This window comes from Streptopelia decaocto (assembly GCF_964273445.1).
Source record: "Streptopelia decaocto genome assembly, chromosome: 1".
Classification (NCBI taxonomy): Eukaryota; Metazoa; Chordata; class Aves; order Columbiformes; family Columbidae; genus Streptopelia; species Streptopelia decaocto.
Window position 1 is genome coordinate 9,367,991 of NC_138663.1, and position 6,000 is coordinate 9,373,990.

Here is a 6,000-nt window from a genome sequence, read left to right on the forward strand (position 1 = left end):
AGAAGCCACAAGAAAAGTTACTCCCCACCATGGAATAAAAAATAGATCCATTTATCCACGCAGGGGACTATGAGTTCAACTTTCAGAAGCAACAGGGATGTAGACAGCTCTGAGCAGTGATTAAGCAGTTTACTTTTATGTTTTGTTGCTGTCCAGTACAATATCATCATGTCCTGGGTTGATTCCTTTATTTTTATTCTACTGATTACATCTAGCTGTTAAACTCAGGATGCAGCAAATAATCTCTAGGCAATAACTGTCTTCAGGTGCAATATCCAGTATTTTTTGCCATTAAGTATAATTTCTCTGTATCAGAGTAAGTCACTATGTCTATCTCTGAAGACAAAGAGTGAGATCTGCTAGGCTGGTACTACAATGTTAGAAAGAGTCAACATAAAATGCTTCCAAGACTTCTTTTTGGAAATGAGTACAGCCCTAAAAACCTGCAATACAATTATAAAATAAATCCGTATTGTAAAGAAACTATACCTTCCTACTAATCTAAAAAGAACCCCTTTTTAGTCTCCATTCTTAGTAACTTTCTATAATTCTTTTACCCGTTGTGTCTTTGCTGATTAATATCGGATTTCAACAATTTTTTGGGGGGCAGATGCAGATAATTGTAGTATCTCAATACCGGCGTGGAAAGAAAAGTGCAATATGTATTTAAACCACTAGATGGTAGCAAGGTTGCACACCTGGAGAAAACAGCCTGACTTTCTGTTCGAGTTTATAACAAAAATAACCAGAATTTACTGGGTGGCAGGTGATCCTCATTATGCAACTTAGCCTTGAGACGAGTTTTGCTAGCTTTAGTATTTCACCTCTACATAAAACCAGTTTTCATGTTCTAAATCTGTGTGAGCAATCTCTGAAATCCTGACTTTTAACTCAAATTTTTTTTTCATTTGTTTGGTTTGGTGTTTTTTTGTTGTTTTATGAAAAGAAAAAAAGAGAAAGAATGAGGAGAAGGAGAGAGACCAACCACTGGACATCAAATGAATCTCTGAAAAAATCGTAATAAACGCAAAAATTAGGACCTTAGAAGTCCCTGCTGTTGTCTTTCTCATTGGTTGCCTCCTTCAAATTAATGGAGCTCAGAAATATAGTGATAAAAAATAAATTAAAAAAAAATACAAATGACGGAGTTATAAACTCCTATATCAACTTTGAGAGGCATATGCTTTCACTGGTAAAAATAAATATCCACAAACACTATTAAGACCATCAGATAATTTCTTAAGATGTTTCAAATATATGTCTGTCGAAAAAGACTACTCTGTATTTAAGGGACATGGTATTGGCTGCTCATGGTAAAGGGAAATATACTGTATCCCAGACAACTTAAAAATTTGTCGTAGTCTGTGATACGTCTCAGAGCTTGTACTTCTGGTTCAGACATCTGAAACTTCTGCAATGCATTCTGGGAAAATATGGACAATAATCAGATATAATGATGAAAGGAGCCAGGGATATTTTGTACTCAGTGGAAGTACCTCACAACTCTTCAGGGATACACCTTAAGTGTATCAGGAAGTAGCTGCCTTAATCTTTTAGAACCATTTATAACTTACTTCAACATCTGTCAGATTTTAAGAATTGGTATGTGGAGACAGGCATAATGTTCTAAGCAGAAGGGAAGGCTGAGGAAAAGAATGTGTAGAAATACTTTGGCTTGAAAGGCCAGAACAGAATGTTGATTATGCCGGTATCTCTGGAGTAAAGTCCTTGGCTGTTCCTCAAATCAATGATAACATATCTGAACTCTCTGAAAGCGCAGCTTCAGTGTATCGAAATTATGAGCATTTATAAAACCAAGTTATGAACTTCTCCCCTTTCCAATCTTCTGCCATTAGGATTGCATTTAAAAAAAAACTCTTTACAGTATAAATTATTTCAGAAGTTTGCATGTGTCTGTGTGTTTTAAGAATAGCCACAATTCTGGATCAAATGAAGGACTTATCTGTTTTCTTAGAACTCCTTGGCTCTTTCTATATGTTTCTGAATAGAAGATTGCAGGAATCCTTTGGTAATGTTTGTGAAAAACATTATCTGATAAACTCAAAACTGAATACATTGTGGAAAAAAAGTATAAAAAAACCAATCAAGCCAAAAAACACCAAATGGCAAATTATTTTGCGACTTTAAAAATATAGATCTATCTTATCCTCCTAAACTTTAATTATACTGTTCAACATTTTGCTAGCTAATCTTTTATGCTGTCCTAAAGTTCAGAAGCAAAACAAAGATTTTCAGCAGGATTAAAACAGCACAATCAAAGTTTTGTTTACTGTATAATGAAAATTTGGGGATGCACGTTTTCCCCAGTCAAAAAAAAACAAAAAACAAACAAACAAACAAAAGTTGCCTTTTGAATCTGTCATTCTCCTGGGAGAAGTTTACTGCTGTACTTCAGCACGAATCCCATTTTGGCTTTTGCCTTGTCTTGCCCAGGACAAGCCACAGCAGCAGGTCTCCCAGCACCCCTGCCAGCTTTCAGTCTGCTCTCTGAACAGCTATTTGTGGGTGCTGTCCTGGGTAAGAACAGAAACTTTGTCCCTGGTGCTCCTTTCTCTAGCCAGTTGATTTGTCCGTTCAAGCAAAATATTAAACACTTTTTTTTTTTTTTCCTGTAACTGGGGCCTGTTAAAATGAGATCTTGTATTTACATAGTTTGATAAAAATTAACTTGCAGTTTTTAAAGACTTAGGCCATTCACAGGATGTGGGACCTTCTCAGCAACATTTAGAGCAGCACATTTGCTGAAGGGTCAGTTGGCTGACTCTCCTTAGCAAATATCTGAGGTCTGATAAAAAAAAAACAGAGTCCCTAGAACTAGTAAAATGCTTGCCTAGCCCATTTAGAAACTGAAGGCAGCTACAGATCAGAAGTGAACATGTGGAGCCCACATGTGTTTACAAGTTAGCTGGGACCTATGAGAGCCCCTGGCTATTTATTCATGTGTCCATCAATACCCTGCTCTCCTGCACACTGGATGTCAGGGTGCTGTCCTACTCTTGAGCTTCTGAGTGCTTAGATTTTTTAAAAGATATTTTTACAAGGAGAAAAAGAAGTTTTTTTTAAAAAAGCTCTCAACACCATCTTACTGTGGTTGATGTATGTGCTATTATTGTTAGTACAGCTTCATTTCTATCACTGTAAGTGCTTTTGCTGTCACATAGATGCACATAATCAAGAACATTCCTTTCACATAGACCCACTTTCATCTAAACTTTAGCCATCATCATACCAGGAGTCAGACATAGGGATGGTAGCCTCTGGTGATGACATTTGGAAGGAAATCAAAGATATTGATGTGAATAAACTATTCTGCCTTTGAGACTGAAAACTACTTCATGGCACAGTAACATGCCATGAAGACATGCCTTTTCCAGGGAATTTGAACTTTTTACAATACTACAACATCATGTAGTGATAAGTATGTACTCAGTGATTGACAATACTCAGTTTTGTACAGACAGTCCATGCCTGGGAGAGATCCAAGTAGTAGAGGTGTCAATAGGGCACAGACAAGAATTTGGGCTCACTGATATGATTTTGACTGGACCATCAAGGTAAGATTCTTCACACCTTCAGAGCACTAATTTGAAAGTGATGACATCAGTTGCTAGACCCTGTGCCTTCTGTAGCTTTGAGAGTGGCTTTAAACTCCTTTTCTATAAATGCTTTGCATAAGGACACGTGCTGGCTGAAGTATAACATGAAGGAGCAAGGAATGGAGCAACCTTTGTGACAACTTTTGGATAATGGGATTAGAGACTGGTAAAAACATCCCTTAAAAAAATAATATGGTTCTGGTGCTTCTAAAAGAAATAAGATTAGATAAGGCTCATACATTAGTTTTGGCATTCAAGACAGGGAGGCTTGATTGTGATTTCTTGAGCTATAAGGTTAGTTATAAGTTATAAGAATTAGTCCCCTGTTAGACTTGTGTGATCTCTCTTCTAGATTCAACATTTCCTTCTTGTTTCCTCAAACTCTTCATGAAGTATCTTTGTTATTTAGATTCTCACATTAAAAAAATATCAAAGATAAAATATCAAAGATGTGAGGTAGATGACTTTCTTACTTTATAGTGCTTTATTCCTCTGGAGGGCTCCAATATGGGAATCCTTTAGGTTGATAGTTTTAAAAAGAATGTATCTTTAAATTTAATGTCCCAACTCTGTAACAACTAAAGGTTAATTTAATTGGGAAATATTCAACAAGAAAGGACAGAATCTGTGGCCTTTTCCTCTCACAAAATAGGATGCAGTTAAGTACATAAGTAGCAGAAGAGAGAGTTAGAATTTGGATTATAATGTGGCATGAAACTATTTCAAATAAGTAATGCCATCAAGGAGAAAGAAAAATAAAATGGTGGTCAACTGCATCTGAGGTCTCAGTAAATTCGTACTTTCTTTAGTAATTTCTTTTTACTTCAATTTCTACTGTTTTTTTTTTTCTTCTTTCAGTAGCTGTTGTGGCATGTTTTTAATTCCAAACACAACAGTAGAACCATTTATTTTAATAATGTCTTTGCTTTAACATCCAGTTGAACATTATTTGCAATGTTCCCAAGTCTTGCTAACTACAGCAATGATTTAATAGTTACCTTCTCAGTAACGATATCCTCTACATTTGTTTTAGGAAAATACTATGTGTAATGAATACTAAGCAGTCAGGTACTCCTACTGAAGTAGTCCCTAACCACTATTTAATCATCTTAGCGAACCATGAACATTTCTGGCCAGCCTTATTGCACTACTACCAGTCTTTGACATTCCTTCATTTTAGATCTTCCAGTTCCTTTTCTTCATGATTTAATGGAAATAGCCATCATACACTACAGATGTACTTGCAAAGGACTTCCACAAAGTATTTTCCTATAGCACACAATAAACTTTATCTGAGGAAGGTTTGAGTGTCTGGAGCATACAATATATGAGACTTTTTAAAATGGAAAAGTACTTTAACTGGAATGCTTAGATAAACTTTTTTTGGGAAAATATTTCTTTTTTTTCCAAAATTAACAAGTTTATTCTGAGTGACTGAGTTTCCTGACAGTATCTTCTCCTGAAGATGTTATAAAGGATATTTAAATTCACAGGATATTCACCTCATGCAACCTGAGCATTGGGAGAGGGAGGACATGTTTCCAAACACTGAAGAGGAAGACCCTTTCCTGACAAACATTACTCTTTATTAAGTCTGAAAACTCTGATGCTTTCCAAATTATCAAGGTGGTGAGGGAGAGGTACCAACACAGTCTCAAACTATCAAAAATAACCCAAAAAAACCTTCTAGGTAGTGGCCACAGAAAAACAATGCGAAAACGACTTCTATTATTGTAGTATCTTAGAAACTCACAGAATTGTTCAGGTTTGTATCTTGAGGGGACCCTGCTAAACATAGAAGGGACTGAGACATACAAAATGTGACCATGAAAGCAGGAGAAATCATAGGAGGAAAGGAAAGTAAACCCAGGCTTTTGGTCTCTGCCCTTCCTGTCCTCATTAATTGCACTATGTGTCTCTGCTTGAGGAATGAAACATTAGAAAACGGAGGGTGACCTATGAAGTAAAGAGAAAACTTTTCTCTTTAACTCAAAAGATTCCAGCATGATGATGGAGGAATATACTGGTCAAACAGGCTAGATATATATATAAACTTCCATAAGTTGGTAAGACTGAAAATACTTTATTAGTATAGCTACAGCTGTCTCTGTGGCATGGGAGATTGCCTCATCTCTCAAAACACTAGAGTCAAACTTCCATAAGAAGCAGAAGACCATATTAGGAGGTTACAATGATGAAAATATTCATAGCAGATGATGAGACAATCAGCCACAGCAATACTAATGTGTTTTATGATGGAAGGACACCACCCTTGGTCTCCTTGAAGTATATATTTATATTTTTCAACATCTGCTACCCATCTTCTTGATGGTAGGATATAAATGGACTGGTTTTAGCTTCTTTCTGTACTGGCTAGACCTAC